A 12,223-nucleotide genomic window follows, 5' to 3' on the forward strand; every position below is an offset into this window, starting at 1 on the left:
CTAAAATGAAGCATCGAGAGAAAAAAGACTGAAAAAAACCCCCAGAGAATTCATGAGCTGTGGGACTAACTGAGATGGCCTCATAATACATGTTGAGTGCAAGGAGGAGGAATGAATAAAAAATATGTATACATTTCAAGAAAGTGACCAAAATTTTTCCAAATTTGGTGAAATTAGAATCCTATAGTTTCAAGAAGCTCAATAAGCCCAAAAACAAATATAAAAAAAAGAAAAGAAAAGAAAAGAAAACTACACTGAGGACATCAGAATCAAATTACTTAAAATCAGTGATAATGCAAAAATCTGCAGGGGCACATGGATGGCAAAGTCAGTTAAGTTACAACTCTTGATTTTGGCTCTGGTTGTGAGCTCAGGGTGGTGAGTAGAGCCCCATATGGAGTGCAGAGCCTGCTTAAGTTTCTCCCTCTCCCTCTGCTTCTAGCCCTCTCCCCCTGCTTGCACACATGTGCTCTCTCTCTCAAATAGATAAATAAAATCTTTTAATAAAAGCAATAAGGACAAAAAAGATACATTATTTTCAGAAAAGCAAACACTAAAAATTACGGCAGATTTAATCACCAGAAGCAGCGCAAGCCAGAGAAACATCACTGATGTACTAATGTAAAAAAACAGAATCTAGAATTCTATGGTCAGCAAAAATGTATCAAAAACAAAGATAAAAGAGAGACTTTCAAACCTTCAAAACTGAGCATTCTTCACCAGCAAGCCAGCATTTCTGGAGATGTTAAAGCAAGTCTTTTAGGCAGAAGGAAACTAAAACCAGATGGAAACCTGATTCTACACACAGGTATGAGGCACACCTGCAAATACAACCATTTTTTTCTTATTTCTAATTATTTTAAAAGATAACTGGTAATCTAAAACCAAAATCATAACAATGTGTTGTGAAGTTTAGAACATATGTAGAAGTCAAACCATGAGAACAGACAATACACTAAAAAGGCCTGGAAAAAGGAAAATGGAGGAATATTGGTATCGGGTTCCTAGGCTATATGTGATGTGTGTATCTAATGTCAGCTGAAGTTAGACTGGGCAGGGAGAGGAGCAGGAGGGAACGATTATGGAAAAACATGAGAAAATTTGAGGGGAGAGGACATTGATGTTCATTATCTTGACTTTAGTGATAGTTTCATACAAGTATATAAATATGTCAAAACATCAAACTTTATACTTTTTGTGCAGCTCAATGTATATCAACTATATTTCAACAAAGCTGTAAAGAGAAGAAAAAGAAACACCTGAGATACAATTTCACAATCATTAGACTTGCAGAATTCAAAGAGGTCTTAACAATGTCAGGTATTGTCAAGGATATGATTGTACACTGCAAAAGGAAGTATATTTTGCTCAACCTCTTTGGAAAGCACTTTGGTAATCCCAAGCTGAAGATGGGCAAATGAATATACATTCCACTTTGCATTTCTATTTCCAGGTAATGACAGAAAAATTAGATACATGCACCTTAAGACATATATAAGTGTATTCAATGAAGCATTATTTCTAATAGCAAAACATTGGAAACAACTTAAAGGTCCTTCAGTAGGGAAACAGTAAATATAAGCATATTTATATGAATATTATAACATATTTGTATATCATAAAGCATAAGTAAACGGTGGTGTTGTCATATGATGAATTGGATACAGAAATTTTTTTCTGATTTTTGTGTGTAGAGGAACCACCACCTGGGGATCTTTAGGTCTGGGGTGGGGCTTGAGGTTATGCCTCTTTTAAGAAGCCTCTCGGTGATGCTGCTGCTTCTGGTCTGTGGTATTTTGTGTAGTAAGACAATAGTGCATGCATGAACTAGACATATTTGTATCGATATGGATCAGTCAAAAAAAAAAGGAAGGAAGAAAAATATAGCAAGTTACCAAAAGATTTGTACAGTATGATTGCTTTGATGTAAACGTTTAAAAATGCAAAAGAGTACTATACGTTCTCCATGAATATGAATAGATACAAGATTTTTTTTTAAAGATTAAAAACACAGACATAGAGGATAAGAAACAGGAGAAGTTGATTGTAGGAAGAGAGAAAAGGGAATACATAGTGCTGAAGAGGGAAACATGGAAGTCCACTTTAATTATGATATCCTATTGTGTTTATATTTTTAAAAAGCCCTAGAGGTAAACCTAAAACAGAACCATTTGTTCCTTGTTGGATGTGTACCTGATGTTTTATAGATTTTGAGAACTATGACATGTTGTAAGCTTATAAAAAAACAAAAAAGGAAATTAATACTTAAATACAACCTATTACACAGTTCAACTTCCATAATAATAATAACAGTGCTAGGCTGTTGGGGATTTACCCCAAAGATACAGATGCAGTGAAACACCGGGACACCTGCACCCCGATGTTTATAGCAGCGATGGCCACGATAGCCAAACTGTGGAAGGAGCCTCGGTGTCCAACGAAAGATGAATGGATAAAGAAGATGTGGTTTATGTATACAATGGAATATTACTCAGCTATTAGAAATGACAAATACCCACCATTGGCTTCAACGTGGATGGAACTGGAGAGTATTATGCTGAGTGAAGTAAGTCAGTCGGAGAAGGACAAACATTATATGGTCTCATTCATTTGGGGAATATAAATAATAGTGAAAGGGAATATAAGGGAAGGGAGAAGAAATGTGTGGGAAGTATCAGAAAGGGAGACAGAACGTAAAGACTGCTAACTCTGGGAAACGAACTAGGGGTGGTAGAAGGGGAGGAGGGCGGGGGGTGGGAGTGAATGGGTGATGGGCACTGGGGGTTATTCTGTATGTTAGTAAATTGAACACCAATAAAAAATAAATTAAAAAAAAAAAAAAACAGTGCTAGGAATCTACACTCGATGCCAAAATGGCCATATTGCCACTGGATCTTGAAGCCAGAGAGCCTCACTAATGCTTCATTAAATGAAGCAGCATCTCCTTTTGGTTGTGTGCAATATTTTGGTAGATAGAGACCCTAATGCCCTGCTGTTCATGTGCCCTTAGTCTCCCTAAGCAGAGGCCACCTTGTAATGAGATTTTCTTTCTTTGGACATCAGGTTGTATCCTAGTGTGGTTGAAGTTTATGGGACAGATGTGTATATGGCTGATGCAACTTGATTATAATACTATATATTGAATATGGTGATAACACTACATTAGAAATGTAAGTGTAGGAATGGATGTAGCTATGATTTTAAAGGGTGAATTATTTTCCTCTGATTTCCTATGATGTGACAAGACAGCTCAGCCTTCACATCTGGCTACTCTCCTTCAGAAACAGGTCCACATTAGCTAGCCCCCAATAATAAGGTCCCCAGAGCAGTCAGTCTGAGTAATTAGGACAGTCACCTTGTCTGTGCTACTGCCATTGCAGATTCTGAGACCGAACACTCAGGCTTTTTTTTTCCTTAAGTGAATGAAGAAGGACCCAATTTCCCAGAAATTCATAGGCCAACAGAACAACTCCCTCTTCACCACCAGATCACACTAAGCCCATCTGAATTGATGAGAAACTTTAGCCCTTTTATTTTACATTAATCCTCCCCCTTTTCCCTCAACTCACTTATGGGCGGACTGCAGGTAGCATTAAAGTGTGCTTGTTTTGGGTGTATACTCTGAGTTTCTGGTTTTGTGTAGTGGAAAAAAGATCACACTTCATTTCCAGGCTAGAAAATGGACCTCAACCATCCTGATAGATTGAATTGGGTGCAGGAGCCCCCACCACAGTAACCAGTGAGTCTGAAATTGATGCAGCTTTTCATTCACACACATGGCCACTGTGATCAACGTGAAGCCAAGCCAGGAATCTGAAGCCTGGGGCCCTGGCAGGTCCACAGAGGTGCCCCTCTAGGGGTGGAACTTGGCTCTTGTTCCTCTAGCCACCTGTGGAGATGGGAATCCACTACACTCATTGTTTGGAAAATTGGAATAATGCCACTGTACCTTGAGGCCAGAGATGTTTGTCTCTATCTTGGCAAAGAGAGAAAAATGTTCTTCTGTATTCAGCCCAGGCAGAGGAGTGGGGAAGGAGAAGGAAGGGTTGTTAGTAAGATTTATTGAGCCCCAAAGTGCTATGGTGCTTAATATACAGCTCATTCCATTTCATACAACTAAGTTCTTTTTCTACAATGACAAGTGCTGGCACTAGGACTAGGTCAGGAGGTTTCTGGTATCACCTATTGGGCCATTCCTAAAAACACCTCTCCATTCTGGCTCACTTGTCCAGATTCCCCCTTCTCTGTGATAACTTCTCTCTAAAGACTCCCTTGTCTTTCTGGCTCCCACTGGGGCCAACCCAGTCCATCAGACATGGCTGTGTGTGATTCCCAATAGTGGGCAGCATTCAACTCGTTTGTCCCCCCCCCCCCCCCCCCCCCCCCCCCCCCCGCCAGAGGCTTTCAGTCCTGTGTAAATTAGTGGCTATAAAAGGAAATGTCAGAGGGAAGAGTAGAGCCCAAATCTACTTACCAGGGGCCCCAGGGGCTCAGTTCCTGTCTAATGGAGGCTCTGTATTGTAGGCATATTGACTTTTTTTTTTTTTCAGGTATTTCCATTTGATTATCACATGAACTCTGTGAGCCAGATGATGTTTTCCAGATATTTAAAACCAAGCTCAGTGAATTATAAGTGAAGCAATAGTTTAGGGAAGAAAGTAGTTGGAGGAGGTAAGATGGAACCAAGTTTTGAAAGAGAAGGATTTAGAAAGTGACTGTGAAAAGTGGCCTCTTAGGTTCTAAGTTTCTGGGGGAGTCAATAGCCCAAATGAAGAACTCTCAAAGTTGGAATTTGACTCTTGAGAAGAACAATTTAAGATCGAAAAGTAACCCTGCATTGCCTGGAATTGTCCACATGTAGATGTGAGCCAAATAGTCTCAGGAATTAGAAGTCTGAGGAAAGGTCATCAAGATAACATTCTGGACTGTGGAATGATTCTGTTGACTGTCACGAAGACCAGAAGATGAAGGTGTTACCAAGGAGAAAAGTAGCTTATTCATTTCTTATTTGGCTACATCACATCATACTCAGAAGTATGGACAAAATGGATAAAAAGTGAACAAGTGTCTGAGGTCTCTGGATGTTGAAGGCTTTAGTGTATTTCAGTAAAAGAATTTAGCTAAAATCCCAAAATTTTTATGGGAAAGTAGGGCCAGAAGTTTGAATTGATTCAATAATGTGAAGAAGAGGAAAATTGCTATTACAATTACTGTGTCCTTGAAAACTCTCCTGACTTGCCGGACAACTTTTAGGTTTTACTGATACAAAGCAAACCGTGGAACTTTATTTATTTTTTTTTAAGATTTTACTTATTTATTTGAGAGAGAGAGAGCACAAGCAGTAGGGAGGGACAGGAGGAGAGGGAGAAGCAAGCTCTCCACTGAGCAGGGAGCCTGATGCACGGCTTAATCCCAAGACCCTGAGATCATGATCTGAGCCAAAGGCAGAGGCTTAACTGACTGAGCCACCCAGGTGCCCCATGAACCCTAGAGCTTCAGAAGTTCAAATGGATCTATACTAGAGGGAAAAGAATTTGGAGTATGGGCTTGGCATTGAGGTTCATCTAGAGTGTATGGAGGTGAAAGGCCAGGGGATAGCGTTAGCCTGAAGCATCTCTGCCCAGAGTGGCTAGTGTGAAGTCTTGGTGGAGAGGAGGCCACCAGTCTAGATTAAATTTAAAATCACTTGAAATCCCATATTAAAAATACCTCTTCTTTGGAGTAAACAAAGATTCATAAACTAGGACTTAAAATATATGAACCACAAAAGAAAAGCTGATAGGTTTGACTTCACCAGAATTAACTTTTGCTCATCAAAAGACCATAGTAAGAAAATGAATAGATACACCACAGAGTGGATCCAGAGATTGGACCTCTATAAGACCCAAAACAAGAGCTCAAGCCAAACTTGTCAAGATGTCAAGGAGGTAGGGAGATCCCTGCAACCATGTGGGTTATATTAAGAGCCTTCACTCAGGCTCACTGGGTTTGTCTAAGTATTTGAAAACATTGTATCAGAACTTGAAGGATTTTTTTGGATAAACTTTCAGTGTCCGTTATGCTATATTCTCCAGTAAGATCCAGTGGTGATCTAAGTCCAGTCATTAAATTCCTTTTTTCTTGCTCTTTATAAAGGCTCACACAAGTGTATCCTCTCTATCCCCACCTCCCTCTTCTTACACGTCCTTGCTTTGTATTCCATTTCCTCTTTACTTCCTTCCTCTTATTTTCTACTTCTTTACAACTTTTCTACCTTTATTGACTTCAGTATTATTTTGTGCAAAGTGTTTCTGTGTTGGTAAAAGGGTCACTAATTATTCAAGATTAATTAAGATTGGCTTTAAGTATTATTTAGGTTTTAATATTTATCCTACCCTCTGAAGTGAAATCCAGAATTCAAACAATTTGTTTATATGGCAGCTCTAATCGGAGTGGATTGGATCCAGATTTTACTAATTTATCACCTAAAACAAAACAAAACAAAACCCCAACTAACCAAAAGGTCTAGCTAATATATGAATGAGAGCCTTGAATCAATTCACACAATGAACACAAGCTGTCCTTATAGTGTTCTTCTGTTGCTGCTTTTAAGTTTGTAGTGTTTCATAGTAAACATCAACATGTAATGTTACTCCAAGCATGCACAAGTGCAAAGCAAACTCACTGACATGTGCAGAAGAGAATGATAAGTGTTATTTTTGTTTTTCTTTTGTTGGTATTTTTTAAAGTCTGAACTTGGTTAAACTAAAAACCCATAATCAATTTTGAGACAGACATAAAAACTTCTGCAATTCTCTCTCTAGAGAGAGCAAAAATAGGCAGCTTCCAATGCAAGAAATAGCTGTGGTTATATGGAAACCTTTGACTCTCAGTTTCTCTTTCCATCTTTCCAGGGCTCCAAGAACAGCTTACAATCATGGAGAGAAAGCCTTTGAGAACTTGTTCTAAAGGGGGTTATTTTGGGGAAAACATAATTTTAAAAAATCATGGCTGGTTGATTTAGAATTTGCTCATGTAAAATACATGTGCATTTGTCTCCTCAATGCACAAAGGATTCCTGTTATAAACCTCCTTCATACCAGTGAAGAGAATTGGTCTACTGGCAAATTTATCAAGGGATTTCTCAGCTTAAGTACTATTTGTAAAATCTTTTGCAGATGGGGAAATTATTTTAGTCCACTCTTATGTCCTCCAGATTTGTGAAGAAGAAGAAGGAGAAGGAGAGAGGAGGAGGAAGAGGAAGGAGGAGGTGGGGAAGGAGAAGAAAAAGAAGAAGAAATTGAGACCTATGAGTTGTTAACAATGTCAGGACCTATTATTTTTTATTATTTTTTATTTATTCATGAGAGACACACAGAGAGAGGCAGAGACATAGGCAGAAGAGAAGCAGGTTCCTCAAGTGGAGCCTATGTGGGACTCGATCCCGGGACTCCAGGATCACACCCTGAGTCGAAGGCAGATGCACAACCACTGAGCCACCCAGGCATCCCGACAGGACCTAATTAGACACACTCTAAATATTTTTCAAGAAGTTGTAATATCCAGTCGATGTCAACAACTCTTAATTCAAAAATAAAAATAAAGGTAATCCAAACAATCCAATGATTTTGGGCAACTAGCAGACAAAGAAAAGAAAAAGAAGGAAGAAAGAAAGGAAAGGAAGGAAGTGAGGAAAGGAGAAGGGAAGGAGCTCTCTCTCACTTAGGAAAGAGAAATTTTGCTAGAGAATGAAATCTGTTCATCTGCCACTAGAAGCATCAATTTTTAGCACGCGGGTCACTGCTTCTGAATAGGGTGCCAGCTGTGTGCCATACATGCTGTTGACAAGGGAAAATTCTGCTTTGAAACCTCAAGTTGGTGTCTTCTCACTGGGAAATCAACCAACCTGCAACACCAAGAGTGTCATTTGTCTTTACAGACTTGATGAACCGCTGAAGGAAAGGTGAGCTCCCTAGCCTGCAACGCTAAATTATGTTAAGAAAGGCACAGGCAGGGATCCCTGGATGGCGCAGTGGTTTAGTGCCTGCCTTTGGCCCAGGGCGCGATCCTGGAGACCGGGGATCGAGTCCCACGTCAGGCTCCCGGTGCATGGAGCCTGCTTCTCCCTCTGCCTATGTCTCTGCCTCTCTCTCTCTCTCTCTCTCTGTGTGACTATCATAAATAAATTAAAAAAAAAGAAAAAAAAAAAAAAGGCACAGGGGTAGTGGAAGGGGAGGTGGGCGGGGGGATGGGGTGACTGGGTGACGGGCACTGAGGGGGGCACTTGACGGCATGAGCACTGGGTGTTATACTATATGTTGGCAAATCAAACTCCAATAAAAATATGCATAAAAAATAAAAAATAAATAAAGGTTGGGGAAAAAAAAGGCACTTGACCCACATTCCCACATTCTCACCAGGGACTTGATGGTCATGGCAAGCTCCAGGGTTGGTAAAACACTGGGATGGCAATGATGCAGAACATGTGGCTTGAGTCCTCTTTCCATTTCAGTGCTAGCTCCTAGGGGGTAGAGTGCACACCTTTGTCCCCTGCAGTGGCTAATGATAACTAGAGTGCAAAGAAGGAAATAGAGGCCTTGGGGAGTTAAGTAAGGTGTCAAGGTCAGATAAGGAGATAAAGAGAGGCAAAACAGGTTTTAAATCCAAGTCATCTGACTATAGGTTCTTAACCCTTGTTTTACATTACCTCCCACAGCATGGGAGGGGGGCAGTATGAGGAATATTAGGAATACTTGTTCTTGATTGTCTCCAATTTCAAGAGTTCTTTTCCATTAGTCACCTTCTCTTACTTTACTCCCACCCTCAAATGGTATTGCAGAGAAAGGCAAAAATGTCCCCATGGATTAGACAAAGAAAGAATAAATAAATGCCTGTCTCCTTAATACTAGCAGCTTTTCACTGCAACAAAAGCCTAAAGCTCTAAAAAGAAATATGAGGATGGGGCAGCCCTGGTGGCGCAGCGGTTTAGCACCGCCTACAGACTGGGGTGTGATCCTGGGGACCCAGGATGGAGTCCCGCATCAGGCTTCCTGTCTGGAGCCTGCTTCTCCCTCTGCCTGTGTCTCTGCCTCTCTCTCTCTCTCTCTCTCTCTCTCTCTCCCTTTGTCTCTATGAATAAATAAAATCTTAAAAAAAAAAAGAAATATGAGGATGAACTGGGAGGGGTGGGTATAAGGAGCAGAAATGGGACAAGCAGGATGCATGATGCATTTTTCTATTTACCAAGGAATTTCTGGTTTGGTTTTATTTTGGCTTCACTTCTGTGTTTCTTTTAATGTAGAGAAAAGAAGATGTGAAGCTGAGCTGCAGAAAATTCCAAAGTGATTGGAAATAGCCAGGGGTCTAAGAGATTTCAGGCAATAGGAGGAAGGCAGAGAGGGTCATTATTTATGTGCTCCCAAGTCTTGGGGGGAGAATCTGCTCTGTGTATCCTGCTTCCATATGGCTAGCTTTCCAGGCCACAAAGATGGATGAATACAAAGATGTGTTGGAATATAAACCATTGTGGAATTAACAGAAAGATTTTTTTTCTTTCTTACTTCAGTATGTATTCTGATCTCAAGGGAGTACATCTACTGTCTATTAGATATTCACAAAGGTGAACAGATTGTTACGATGGGCTCCAAAGCACAAAGGTTACAGGCCACCAAACATAAAGCCTAAATACACTAACATCAGAAACCTCATGGAAGGGAGTGGTAAGCCATGAAAGGACAGCAGCTGGGGAGAGTGTCCCTGGGGCAGGAACTCAGATGTGCTACTAGCAGCTCTGAGTTGTCATTTTCAGTCTGCACCTGTCTCTTCTTCTGGACTCCAACCCCCTATTCCCATTCCCATTTCCATCTCCCAAATCGGTCTTTGGATTTTGATAAAGAGATATTGACAGTTTTAATAGCTCATTGAAACTCATCCATGGCCAAGCTTGTAGACTTCACTTTTTCTAGTTATTTTCAAGAAATCTTTTTATTAATCTATTTTTACTTCATTCATTTGAAAAATGTTAGCAATGATTGTTACACACATATTTGGTTAGAGTCCATAGAGAAACATTCTGGGTCAAATCAGGGTAGCCAGTGCCCAAACCCTAGAACCAAAGCAGGACTTTCTCCAAGAGACTGGGCCAAAAAAGTCTTTGTGAGTATGGAAACAGTATCAAACTGTTCTTCCACAGTAATATGAAAAATCAAATAGAAGTTTAGAAAGCATTTTTCTTGTGATTAACTGTATTATGTATTCACAATTGTTATCATCATCCTTGACGTTATCTCTTTTATCCTCCAGGCAGCAGAGAAGCTTTCAGAGAAGGAAAATCTGTGTCTTCTGATAGAAGAAATTGGTGGCATTGATAAAATTGAGGCTTTGCAACTTCATGAGAATCCTCAGGTTGCCCTTACTGCTTTGAACATTATTGAGAACCATTTTTGTGAGGGAGAAGAAAGTGGTGCAATATTACCAGCCCTGGACCAAGATAATGAATTCCTAAACCGCTTAACAAAAAAATACCAAGGCCCCACGACTTCTAAACAAAGGACCAAACCCTAATGGGTAACTTCTTTGAGGACCTTCTGTGAATTGGCATGGCATGGGTGTAAAGCTTTTTAAACTAAATGTTAATAAAATTTTCAACACATTAAAAAAAAGAAGGTATTTGGTATTTGGTAGTCCTGAGAATGATGTTTTTCATGGGCCTTTTTTGTCATGATGCCGATTTTGTATTTTTTTCTGCAACATTTGTGTAAATATAAGAAACACTAATAGGAAAAGTGAGATAAACTGAAGGTTTTGAGTTAATTCCTTTATGTATTTCCTGCCCAAGTCATAAACTGGTAACAGAGTATGGGTGATCTGAAAACCACAAGTATAAGCTAAACCTGTGTTTTACAAATCAACTTGATGAGTGCCAACATTTTTTTTAAGTGAAAAAAAAAAAAAGAATGGAATAGAGAATATCGGAGTTGATCACATATAATTTAAATATTTTTTCATGAAGTGTTTGCTTTAGTTGAGTGTATGTTGGCTTTTAATTTTATTTCTATGGGTTTCATAAAAATTTGGGGGGGAATAACTACTGGCCAGAGAGCAGAGGAAAGAGAACCGCCAGTTAGGTTGAGAGAGTCTGGATTATTCAGAATGCTGAAAAGCAAGTTAAGGAACTTGACTTTATGTAGAATCCACTGTGTCTTTTTAAACATATATTAAAAAATGATACGGTAAAAGTGAAGTTTTTGTAATAGTTCGGCAGGGTATGAGTGATTGCTTGGGAGCAGGGATAGATATAGATAGAGATATCACTGACATTTCTCAGAACAGACACCAATCCTTGCTGTCTTAAGTATGAAAGGAATTTTTCAAACGGATATTGGATAGCTCACAGAAATGCTGGGAAGTTTAGAGAACCAGGCTGAGGAAATGAGCAGAACTGAAGGGTACTACCTAGCCAGAGTCACAGTTGAAATCACGCCCATATAGCTGATTTGGTGAGGACACTGTGCAGCAGCTGGACACCAAAGCTGTAGCTGACTTGGCATGCATGGGTCTCCTGTGTGGCACTGAAGACATCCATCATCCATTGGCACTGCTGCCACTGTGACTGCAGCAAAAAATTCTCAACTGTTTCCATCCCCTATGCATCATAGTCTCAGATTTAGTGTCCGGGACGGGTACTTCTGATGGCCAGCCCGGGAGACAGACACTTGAGGTCTAGCTGCAGAAGAGGCTGGGAAACATCATCTGCACTTTCTGGCTTCTGCAGAAGGAAGTTGGCTTTGCCTCTAATGATCCTGAATGCAATTCTAGTATGTGGTGGTAGTTCCCACGCACTACCAGGCAGTTCTCAGACACCAGCTAGGTGTCCTACAATTCAACTCAATGCTGACACCATCTATTTGGAGATAGCAACAGACTCCACAGGTTAAGGGCTCAATCCCGCAAGATTGCTCTCCACTTCAGATGCCAACTGCAAGTCCAGGTTGTTACCTGTACTTCTCAACAACTGGCTCTAAATCAGTTCTCACAACTGCCTCCTTGGGTTCAATTAATTTGTGAGAGGGGCTCACAAAATTCAAAAAAAGATCTTATGTACTAGGTTATTGGTTTAATATAAAAAGGACATAACTCAGAAATAGCCAGATGGAAGAGATATATAGGGCAAAATATGGAGAAAGGACACAGAACTCTCCCTAAATCTTTATTTGTTCACCAATCAGGAAGCTCCCATCCTTGT

The 12,223-nt window shown here is 40.0% G+C and overlaps 1 long non-coding RNA gene across 1 annotated transcript; it reads left to right on the top strand.

Moving 5' to 3' along the window:
* Positions 1 to 720: 720 nt before the first annotated feature.
* LOC111097043 lies at positions 721 to 10,747 on the top strand. The gene is made up of 3 exons (XR_005362875.1): positions 721 to 808; positions 7,158 to 7,942; positions 10,282 to 10,747. It is a non-coding gene; the product is annotated as an uncharacterized LOC111097043 (long non-coding RNA).
* Positions 10,748 to 12,223: the final 1,476 nt, after the last annotated feature.

Source organism: Canis lupus, chromosome 8 (assembly GCF_011100685.1).
Source record: "Canis lupus familiaris isolate Mischka breed German Shepherd chromosome 8, alternate assembly UU_Cfam_GSD_1.0, whole genome shotgun sequence".
In the NCBI taxonomy this organism is placed as follows: domain Eukaryota; kingdom Metazoa; phylum Chordata; class Mammalia; order Carnivora; family Canidae; genus Canis; species Canis lupus.